General features: G+C 39.1%; 1 protein-coding gene across 6 annotated transcripts in view; it reads right to left on the bottom strand.

Annotated features, from left to right (window-relative positions):
- SNX25 (sorting nexin 25) overlaps nucleotides 1-12,313 on the bottom strand; it is a 110,605-nt gene that overhangs the window by 41,939 nt on the left and 56,353 nt on the right. The gene's annotated exons all lie outside the window — the stretch shown is intronic.

Genomic DNA, 12,313 nt, shown 5'->3' on the forward strand with positions numbered 1-12,313 from the left:
CTAAAGAAAATACATAATTTTTTTAATAAAACCATGAAATTATAATGTAATACCAGCTAGCACTGACAGATTCTTTTCAGTAAGTACCAGGTACCTGTTTAGATACTTTAATTTACATTATTTCATTTAATCCTCATAATAAGTTGCTACGATTAAAAAAACTGGAGATCAGGTAGATTAAGAAGTCTACAAACAAGGTCTCACAGCTTTTAAGTACTCGAGCTCAACTTGTAGCTGAGCTTATAGGGCTGCCTGACTCTAAAGCTCATGTTCTTAACTACATTCTTAACCTTAACATTCAATACAGGTTAATGTTTATCCTTCAAAGCAAGCAAGCATGGCCAATGCCAGACCATCTTTCCAGCCTAAGACCTTCTTCTACATCCCTCTTGGACACCATTTCCTCCTGCCAAACCAGCCTGCAAGACCATGGACAGAGGCCAGCTCTCTCCTGATCCCCAGTCTTTGCTCTCTTTTCCTCTCTTCCACATAATCCTTCCCCACTTATCTGTAGAAACCTAGTCACTCCTAAACACTCATGTTCATGGCCGTTCCTCTCTAAACATTCCTTAGAGTCCTCTCTTCTGCAGGATGAAATATTTGCCCCTCCCCACTTTAGCTCTTTCTACTCCTAGCCTATTTAATATCTTGCTTTATATTTAGGTTTTTATAACCACATGGGTTTCCTAGGATGAATTTCCTAGGGTGGAGCGCAGACGAGATTTAAATGTGGCAGCACTGTGACCGACTCAAAGCAGGGCGGCGCTGGCGGGTGGCAGGTCCCATCTCCTTGAAACTACAATGTAAAGATGGATGTGGGACGTTGAGTGCAGAGGCCCCTTATCTGCAGCTCTGCATCTGAGTGATCAATGAGGCTTTCTTTGTGTCAAGAGTAGGACATGCCGTTCCTAGTGACAGAATTCCAAACAGCAAAGTTCCTGAGTGTCTAGGACTTTAGAAGGCAAAGTTTTTCAGTGAGTAAGAAAACAGTTGCTCAAAGAAGGCAATCATTTTTGACATTCTGAGTAGACTTGGAAGAAATATTGTTTCCTATGCTTGTAGCTGGTGTTAGTGTCTGTTATACCAGGCTAATAAATGGCCAGGCAGATTTTACTTACTTAGTCTGAGCCAATTTTACTTTTCCTAAAGTAACATATGTTCATTAAAGGGGAAAATACACAGAACACAACACTCAAAGTTAACCAATACTAACATTTGGTGTATCATTATAATTATTTTTCTATGCAAACGTATTTTTATGTTGTTTTACAGAGTGGATTTATGCTATAAAAGCTTGCTTTTAGGATCTTTTTATCAGCTTATAGTTACTATTTTCCAATATTATTAGTCTGATGCAACACCAATGCTATATGGCAATTCATTGCATGGATGGATCAAAATTGCTTTAACCAAACCTTTAATGTTAGACATTGAGGTTATTTTGATTTTTTTCTCCATTTTAAACAAAACTGAACAAACATTCTTGAAGAAATCTTCCCACACATTCACGATAATGAAAATAAATTTTTACGAATTTATCTTATCAAAAAAATACACGTATTGTGATCAGTTTTTCAAATATAAAACTGTTACAGAAAGGTGGTAATTTATACTCCTACCAGCAAGATATGTGGCTATTTCCTAATACCCTTGCCAAGACTAGGTTTCAAATTTTTAATCTATACCAGTAATATGAACAAAGAAAAAGTATTTCATTTTAGTCTTTATGTCTGAGAACTATGAAGATAACAACAAGGCTCTGAGTTATTTCTTCATGTGACATGTTTACTGACACTAAAGAGGAAGTATCAGGAAACTGAAGCACCAACAGGGGAAATATTTTCAGCTGGGCCTCAGAGGAATAAGAGGCACTTTTGCTAAAAGGGCTTTGAAACCTCCTGTCATATTTCTAGCATGCAGAAGGCAGCCAATGCACAGGATGCCACCATTGCCACTGATGGCACACTAGCAAGTGATAATACCGGAACCGAACACTGGAGTGACTTGTCATCCCCAGGCCAACCCAGCCACTCAGGAGCTGAGGAAACCTTCATCCCCACATGCCTACACATTGTATTTGAGTCACAGCACCAGCAAGTTCTGAACCACAGCAGCCTGGCATGAACTTCTATCACACACACACACACACACACACACACCCACACACACACAAAATTTGTATTATCTACACAGAAAATAATGTGGGACTACATACACCAAGCATTAACAATTTTTCTCTATTTGTGACAGGTGATTTCTGTTTTCTTAAGCTTGTTTCTATTTTGTAATCATCCTAAAATAACTACATGGTACCATATATTCATTTTCTACTTCCAGAGCCTACAGAAATTGCAAGTTACAGAAGCGTCCAAAGTGCTGCCACCTCGGTTAGCCAGTGCCCTTAAGTTAACCTCAAGAAAGTCAAAATTGCTCTGCTACCTGTATCTACTAGGGTTCCTCATATTTTTATGCCTGCTGCTAACACCCCTATAGAGTGTTCACTTATGCATGTATGTACATTACCACTGCTATGTGTTTCTTTCTCAATTCATATGAATTTTCACTCCAAATGTTTACTGAGTATCATCTTTCATACCTGGCTTTATACTGAAAATACCCTAACGACTTTCTCATACGTTTTGAGAGCAGTTATTCTGAAATAAGGTGCTAGGGTGATGTTTCATTTCCTCCATTAGTTGTACTCGGCCAGGATCTGAGAATTTGTCACCTTCTCCTGACCTCTGTTACTTTTTCAGCTTACTGAGAGCCTCGCGTGTCCTGAGAATTGTGTTAAGACATTACATTTTTAATCTCATTTACTTATCACATCAATCTCATGAAAGAGTAACTATTTCACAGTTAAAACTGAGGCTCAGCGTTTTAGTGATTTGCATGCAGGTTGCAAGCAGCAAAGCTAAAATGCAAACTAGGTCTTTGAACCCTGGTGTAATATGGTAGCACGAAGATCTTTGAATTCTTAGGAGTAGGTTCAAGTCCTGCAATTCTAGAAATAAGAGGGCTTAAACCTCTATTATTTACTCTATCAAAGTAACTCTTTTATCAGGTTCGTCTGAGCCTTGAGTTCATTTTCTGGGCCAGGATCTACCCCAGGTGCTGGAGTAATCACCTCACCTGCTGTTCTCAACTCTCATCTGCCTAGACTGCACTGGAGTCCAGGGCAGGGTCAGCAAACACAGAGCATGTGTGGCCACCAAGCCATGCTGCACTGGAACCAGTTTTCTCAATTTGTGCCGGTTCACGGGGCCGGCTGTTATGTTTCAGGAGTTAAAGTCACCAAAATAAAAATGAAATTAGACAAACCTACAATTTAATAAATGATATCTTTTAAAAGTTACTAGTACTCAAAACTCATTTCCCAATCATCTTATTCCTTTTACTATTATCTATGCTTGAGGTGGTATTTATCACATCAATATGACAGAAATACTATGTACCTCTAAACTCCTAGGCCCATCAAATGTCTTCTCACCTCCGCATCCAGTGATGTGATGCCAGCTATGACAATGGGCCATAGTGGGAGTATTAACACCACAGAAATCAGCAAATGCTACAAGTCAGGGTTTCTCACTCCTCCCCACAAAAGCTAGCTGTTAAAAATTGCCAGCAGGCTATTTCTACCACTCTTCACTACCATCCCTTTAGTAGACATGTGACTCATAAAATTCTTTTCTGCTCTGTAAGGACTTAGCACCACAGTCTTTTTTTTTTTTTTTAATTGAAAGAACACTATCTACCCACCCTACCCACCTTCAAACTCCTGATGTTTCATTCTAAGTATAAGCAGCTCTATCCCTGGCCTTTCTCCACCTCTCACACTCCCCTCCTCTGCTCCCTTAGAAAGGAAAAGGTTTTTAATCTGATCACAGAGGAGGAGGAGGAAGTGGGCACGTGAAACACAGCCCTTTCTTCTGCTCTTTCCTGGGAAGAGCATATGCTCTGTCTCTGAGGGCACCAGGCAAATGGACTCTGCACCTGCCAGAGAAATGTGGAGGGAAGGAGAAACAGGGACATGGAGGTTTATTCTGGTTCAGCATTGCTAGGTGGGAAAGAATACTGAGACTTGGTTTTAGAAAATACATTGCTCGTGTCTACAAAGCACGTTCTCATTATCTAACAGTAGTCACAGCGACATTTTGGTCTTCATAGCCCTTAGTTCTCGGGCTCTAAGGTGGTTCAGATCTCAGGAGAAAGGAGCATTGTTAAGTATGGGGCATCCGCAGACCTCAAAATCTAACAGCATTCCAGTTGATACACTAGTAATTGATCAGTGTTGACAAGGAAATCTATTTGCAATCTTGATCTAATGATTATAACAATAACAATAGCAGCTAACAGCTAGGAATATGCAGATCTTGGGCTGAGTGCTTTACATAACTGACTAGTGATACTATCTATCATTCATAAGAGTGGGTACAGCATGCCCTCAGTGCCAGGGCTGCTTCAATTATAAGCATGTAATAAATCCTTTAATTTCAAACAGATCATAAACTCCTTTACACCAAAATTTCCTCTTCCTATATCAAATCTTACATTGCTGCCAATACTTATCTTTCCTAAGCAAAAATAATGTGTTCTCTGATGTTTAACTCCCATCCCTGTGCCCTCTGCTATTTTTCAGACACCAACAGAAGGACTCATAATCTGAAATCAAAGTACTTTTATTTTTTACAAAACTGAAAGATCTTTTAGAACCCTTTTTCATAGGCAGCATTGCATTTTAATGAGTTTTTTACACTAAATTTATATTCATTTATTCTTTTCACAAAAAAATGCCAAGTTTCTCTTTGTTTTTACCCTTTATGATTTTTCATCTCATCCATCCACACTAACCTTTTCTATAGCAGTTTATATGTACTTAATGCTTTCTGACATGGTGCATAGTTTATCTTAAGGTATGCTCAATTTCTTTTTCTACGACCCTTTTCATAACATAATCCTATTTTACTGTTCATGAGTCACAGTATATTTTAAGAATCAATGTTCAAAATGCTGAACATGCAAATCATTCAAATTCTTCACAGAAGGATGCAATTTTAAGAATTTTAATATTTTAAATATAGTCTCTTTATGCGTAAATGTACCTAATCTAATTCAGAGATGAAATTCATTCACGTAATATCTAAAAAAAAAAAATTAGAAAAATGCCCATTTCCTCATGCTTTCTCCTATTAAAATATAAAACACTATATCAATCTCTGCATGTACTAGTTTTTTTTTCCTTTTTCTCCAAGCTAAATAATCCTTAATCTTTTTAAGTACAAACCTTTCATTCATTGTTAACACTTCCTTTCTATGATTTTCAGATTCTCCATTTTGCTCTTCATAAACAAATGGAGAACTGGAAAATCTAATAGAGATTGGACTGGCAGTAAATGAAATTATGGCAGCAACAGCTCTGACTTTATTACTGCTGGCTCCTCTAGCAGTCTATCACTGTCTTAATAACAGATGATGGCTCTTAGGATGCTATTGTTCACTATGGAAAGGATTAGTGCCTGCACAGACTCACAGACAGTAGAGAATTATCTCCACACTTGCAGGAAATCCCACGAGGGTAAGGCCTGTGTCACTACTGTTTTCTGCCTAGCTGGGTAGCACATTACCCAGTTTTAATATGGGATTTGAAGTCAGAGAGCAGAATTTGAATCCCAGACCTGTTACTTACTAGTTATGTGATTCCACACAACTCAATTTACTTTCTTCAACCATAAAATGAAAGTAATAGTACCTAAATCACATAGTTATGATGATCAAATAAAATGATGATTATAAAGAGACTGACGTTGTGCTTAATATAGACGAGGTATTCAAGAAATGGTAGCTGAAAAACAAGTTTTCCCCTTCTTGAATGTTTGGCATCTTTTTAACCCTGGCAAATGTCCAGTCCAGGAAAGCAGTAGTTTTTCAGGGCTTGTGAGGAGAGCAGTGCTAGCCCGCCTCAATATAACCACATAAGACACAGCACTGCAGTAAAAATGGCTATTTGCTTATCCCATAGTCATTCTTCTTTCTTCCTTCATAATGGAATCCTCCATTTTTAACTAAACATCAGGCTATCCAGGACAAGGTTTCCTATTATATTCCAGTTGTTCTGGTCAACAAAATATAAGCAGAAATATCATGGAGCAGTTGCCAGAAATGTCCCTAAGAGACAGCCAGTGCATGACCTTTGCCACCTTCCTTTTGTGCCTTCATTCTGCTTCCTGGAATCAGGATATGACAGATGGCATTCTAGAATCCACCTCAACCATGAAACATAGGAAAGCCACCCTTAGGATAGAAAAGCAGTGAGCTAGGGCCTCCCTGGTGGCGCAGTGGTTAAGCGCTGGGTGTGAGCAGCCTGCAGCCTCTGCAGCGCCGGTTAGACACCCGGCTGACGGTGAGGGTTCCACATGGTGCACAGACCTCTCCTGCTGCGCCCGCTGCTCCCCTAAGCAGTTTATTTTGTCGGTCTACCTGTTCTGCTCTCCGCTCTGGCTCTGGTGAATTCTCTCACCCTCCCGTGCTTCTGACTGTACCCAGTGCTTGTATAAATAAAAATAAATAAATCTTTTTAAAAAAAGAAAAAAAAGAATTCCAGGCCTTTTGGGGAAGAAAAAAAAAAAAAAGGAAAATCAGTGAGCTAGAAGGACTCTGGGTGCTCAAGGGGGATGCAGGCTCCTTACTAGTCCTGGGTACTCCAGACTTAATTTATATAATTGAGGGGAAGAACCTCTGTCCTCTGGTGGGTCATAATCATTCTGTGGGGTGCAGCTCTCCAGCCCGCCTATGACTACACAGTCATTTCTTTCCACACCTTTGCAAAGCAGCAGCATCTCTCTGCCCACGTAAGTCAATGCAGGTGTCGCTCTCTTTTTTTTCTTTCTTTTCCTAATAAGTCTGTCCTTTTAAAATGTAAATATATGTATGTGTGTGCATATATATATAAATTTTTTTTTAATGTCAGTGGCATTAAATCAACAGTAATTTTGCCCCCCAAGGACACTTGGCAATGTCTGGAGACATTTTAGTTGTCACAAGTATAGAGATGCTACTGACATCCAGCGGGCAAAGGTTAGGATGCTGCTAATACTCCACAATAACCAGAATCATCCCCCTAAACAAGAAATTTTCTAGTCCCAAATGTCAATTTGCCAAGGTTAAAAATTCTTGGGTTAAAACACATCTCTCAGCAAGGCCAGTGATAAAATGCCCTTTGCCCATTACAATAAACATAGTAGAGAATAAGGTACCCTGATTAATCAGTATCCTCATAGTATCACCATCTACCTCAGTGATAAACAGTTTTGAAATAACTCCTTTAGGTGTATATAACCAATTAAATGACTTGCATCTAGCCTAGACTTCAGACTGGTAGCATAGGGTGATTTTCCTTTTAAGAGTCTTAATACCAGTTATCCTGTCTTTAGAAGGATGGAAATTCTAACATGCTACATTATGGATGAACTTTGACAACATGATGCTAGACAAGCTGAACACAAAAGGACAAATATTATATAAGTCCACTTATGTGAGGGACTTAGTCAAATTCAAAGGGACAGGAAGTATCAATAGGATAGTGGTCACCAGGGGCCAAGAAAGTATGGAGTGGTCATTGTTTAAAAAATACAGTCAGTTCTACAAGATGAATGTATCTACAATGAAAATGTATTCAATACTACTAAACTGTATACTCAGAAATGGCTATCACTTATGTACATTTTACCACAAGTTAAGATGATTTTTTTTAAAGATTTATTTATTTATTCATACAAACACTGGGTACAGTCAGAAGCACGGGAGGGTGAGAGAATACACCAGAGCCAGAGCGGAGAGCAGAACAGGCAGAGTGATGAAGTACACTGCTGAGGGGAGCAGCGGGTGGCAGGAGAGGTCTGCACGCCATGTGGGACCCTCGCCTGGCGGCCGAGGATTGAACCGGCGCTGCTGAGGCTGCACGCAGCCTCACAGCCCAGCGCTCAACCGCTGTGCCACCCGGGGAGGCCCTAAGATGATTTTTTTTAATATAAGGAGAGTTCCAGTCCAGGGGTGGTGGAATAACTCATCAGAATAGCCTTCTGACAGGTGTAGGGCACAAAATACAGCAGAGGATAAAGGGATAATGCACAACAGGAGCACCCCCTCCTGTGCCTGCACTTCACTACTCTGTGTGGGTGGCATGAGATGACATTAGGAAGGCGGCTAGGAATCTGCAGCACCTCTTTTCACTCTCATCAGCAGTCACTGAGAAAGCTACTGAAGATGCTCAATAATCACTCAAAAGGCATTCTTTAAAGGCAGACAATCCAACTGTCCATCAACTGATGAATGGATACACAAAATGCTGCAATGTTCAGGTGATGGAATATTATTGTCAAAAAAAAGAATAAAGTATTAATTATATGCTACAACATAAATGAACCTTTAAAACATTATGAGTGAAAGACAAACACAAAAAGTCACAATGAGCATGATTCCAAGATTATGAAATATTCAGAATAGGCAAAAATCCAGAGACAGAAGGCAGAGTAGTAGTTGCCAAAGGCTAGGGGAAGGGGAGGGAAAGGAAATGACTGTTAATGGGAACAGGGTTTCTTTAGAGAATGATAAAAATATTCTGTAATTAGTGGCAATGGTTGCACAGTCTTTTGAATACACTTAGACTGAAAACCACTTAAAAATGGTAAATTTTATGGTATGTTATACCTCAATTTTGAAAACATGGTTCCTTATTTTTTATTTTTATTTATTTATTTTATATATTTTTACATCATTTTTCATTTTTGCACAATGCATGCATTTTCGTCATGGTTATAGTCCCCATACAATTCCCACCCCCCTTGTTTTCATCGTACTCTACCTTGTTCCCCCACCACCCCGCATTGTGTCTTTGGTTTATAGTTGCTTGTTGATTTTGAGTTTTTCTTTATTATAATTAGTCTTTTTCCTGTAGGTTTTCTAAATTCCTGCTATGAGTGAGGCCATCCAGTATTTTTCTTTTTCTTTCTAGCTTGTTTCACCAAGCATAATCCCTTCCAGCTCCATCCATGTTGCTGCAAATGGCATGAGTTTATCTTTTTTGATTGTTGATTAATACTCCATTGTGTATATGTACTACATCTTCTTGATCCAGTCATCTATTTTGGGGCATTTGGGTTGTTTCCATAGCTTAGCTATTATAAATAGTGCTGCTATAAACATAGGGGTGCAGGTGCCCTTTTGAATTAATGTTTCTGTGTCCTTTGGGTAAATATCCAGGAGTGGGATTGCTGGATCATATGGAAGCTCCATCTTTAGCAGATTGAGGAACCTCCACACAGCTTTCCACAGTGGTTGGACCAGTTTGCACTCCCACCAGCAGTGCAGGAGAGTTCCTTTTTCTCCACATCCTCACCAATATTTGTTATAGCTAGTTTTTTTTTAATATGTGCCATTCTCACAGATGAGATGGTATCTCATAGTTTTGATTTGCATTTCCCTGATTACAAGTGATGTTGAACATTTTTTTCATATGCCTGTTGGCCATTTGTATTTCCTCTTTGGAGAAGTTTCTTTTTAGCTCTTCTGCCCATTTTTTTACTGGATTATTTACTGTGTATTTGTTGTGTCTCATCAGCTCTTTGTAGATTTTTGTGATCAGCCCTTTATCATTAGTGTTGTGTGCAAAAATTTTCTCCCAATCAGTGGAGTTTCTCTTTGTTTTGGTTACTGTCTCTTTTGCTGTACAGAAGCTCTTTCATTTGATGTAGTCCCAGCTGTTTATCTTTGCCTTCACTATCACTGCTTTGGGTGATGTGTCTTTAAAGATGTTTTTGAGGTGTATGTTATGTAGGAAAACACTGTTCTTTAGTTCAGTATTTCCATTGCCCCTTGAGATCTTAGTGCGCCACAGAGGACCTACTTCCTAGGACACCCGGTGAGCTACCTTTCAATGCTGCCCTATTTATGACATCAAGAGGAAGTGATTTTACAGAGAGATTTAAGTGTTCACACTGTTTCTATTACCTCTGATACTGGAGGGAAAGGGGAAAAATCTAAAACCAGAACTTCTAGGGTAATCTATGGCCATTCCGGTTAGGCAATCCACACTGCTCCTACTGTGACGAAACCAGGTTACCCAATCATCAGCAGGCAGGAAAGACCATGATTTTGATTTTGAAAAGGCAATTCTTGCTGAGTTACTTCTTTACCTGCTATTTAAGATATTTATAACATTTAAAATAGTCCTAGGGCCTCCCTGGTGGCGCAGGCAGTTGAGCACAACGCTCTAAAGCTGTCTGCAGCCTCTGCAGGGCAGGTTCAATCTCAACCAGCTGGAGATACCCACATGGCATGGCAGACCTCTCCTGACTCACCCGCTGCTCCCCTCAGCAGTGTATTTCGTCAGTCTGCCTGTTCTGTTCTCCGCTCTGTCTCTGGCGAATCCTCTCACCCTCCCGCACATCTGGCCTGTACCCCGGTTCTTGTATAAAAATAAATAAATCTTTAAATATAAAAAATAGTCCTAAAACTTTGGCTAATATAACTTGGGCTAATATACCTTGAAGACGACAAACCATTAATGATTCTTATCAAGATGCATTCATCTTAGAGGAACTGCGCTCAGATATAAATGACAGATGATCCTTGAGTACAGTTGATCATTCAAAATAATTAGTTTTGACCAAAAAAAGTCTTTGGCACCATTCTGTTATGTCATCATGTGTGCAGTGCTGGAATCTTTAATTTGGTACACAAAATAGAACACTGATCCATAAGTCTGGAAGAATGAATAATGGAATAACTCAGGTATCTCCCATTATTTACCCTACATTATTATCTTAAGGTACCTTGGAAATACCAAACGATACCCATGTCTAACTTTATTATGGAAAGACTACTTAGCAGGGGAAAAATACTGAGAAATTCAACGCATCCACAATTTATTAACATGTAGTATCATCTTCTCATAAACCATTTCTGAGGAGAATTGTAATTCTATAGAAGGTAGGCATCATTACCTTGGTACCATCACGCAACACACATCTGGGAACAATAGGTATAAAAGCACTAGGTAGAGGGGCCTCCCAGGTGGCACAGTGGGTTGAGCACAGTGCTGTGATGCTGTCCACAGCCTCTGCAGCACCGTGTTGATTCCTCTGCAGTGCCGGCCAGGGAGATTCCCACATGGCACAGCAGACCTCTCCAGTCGTGCCCGCTGCTCCCCTCAGCATGTACTTCAGTCTTTCTGCCTGTTCTGCTCCCTGCTCTATCCCTGGTGAATTCTCTTACCCCCACACTCTGGTCTACACCCCAGTGCTTGAATAAATAAATAAATCTTTAAAAAAAAAATTAAAAAAAAAGCACCAGGTAGAGAAATATTGGAGTACTGGTTAAAATTGCATCTCCAGAAGGCATGTGCACACATGTGTGTGCTAAGAACACAAAGGGAAATAAAAGACAACAAGGGTGTCCTGTGATTATAAGCATTTTCACTTTCTATGGAATCAAGGAGTCAACGTCATAGCAAGAATGATCTCTAAGAGGACATAACTTATAAACTGCATATAATAAATCGGTACTATTGGCTTTTGGATTTTTTAATCAGCTGAACTGTCACAAAAACAAAGTTGCAGACAGACATAATCATAAATCTGTAATAAATATCATGTAACTTATTTAAGATTACACATGGAAAGAGAAAGAGAAAATCTCCAGAGATTATATTCCATAAAAATTAAATTACGTTTAAGCAAAGTGATGCAAATGAATCCATCATTATACATCTGCACGACCCAGATTAACATATAACAAAGTTTAAAAGAACACAGTGTCATCTACCACATCTCTTAGATGGTGTATTAATCAGATTAGAAAATTAAGAAGCATAAGTCATTTTAATATTGACCTTAGTTCAGAGGCAAATGTTGTAAGTCTAAACTCAAACAGTTCAAAGACCTAATTTCAGCTAATATTTTACTTCTCCATGAGGGACTTAAGAAAATTACTAACCAGAAACAAAGCTGAAACCAGAGTTTCCTTTTTTCCCCCACGTACTACTACTACTGGGACCCTAAAACAGAAGGGTCACTGGAGAAACAGAAGCCTACAAATTTCACAAACCAATATAATCATAACTCGTGAATGATAAGGAGGATTGAACACCCCTACAAAAGACTCCTGGGGCATTTTTCAAATGTGTTTTCTCAAAACAATTATTCAAGAAACCCCTTATTCCCTAACTTAGGCCCCTGAATTTTCTAAGAAAAATTAAACCAAAACAATGTTCTTGTATTAATTATAAACTATTACCACTGTCATTAATAAAACACAT

Source organism: Talpa occidentalis, unplaced genomic scaffold (genome assembly GCF_014898055.3).
Source record: "Talpa occidentalis isolate TD23 unplaced genomic scaffold, MPIMG_talOcc4v2.1 talOcc4.4, whole genome shotgun sequence".
Classification (NCBI taxonomy): Eukaryota; Metazoa; Chordata; class Mammalia; order Eulipotyphla; family Talpidae; genus Talpa; species Talpa occidentalis.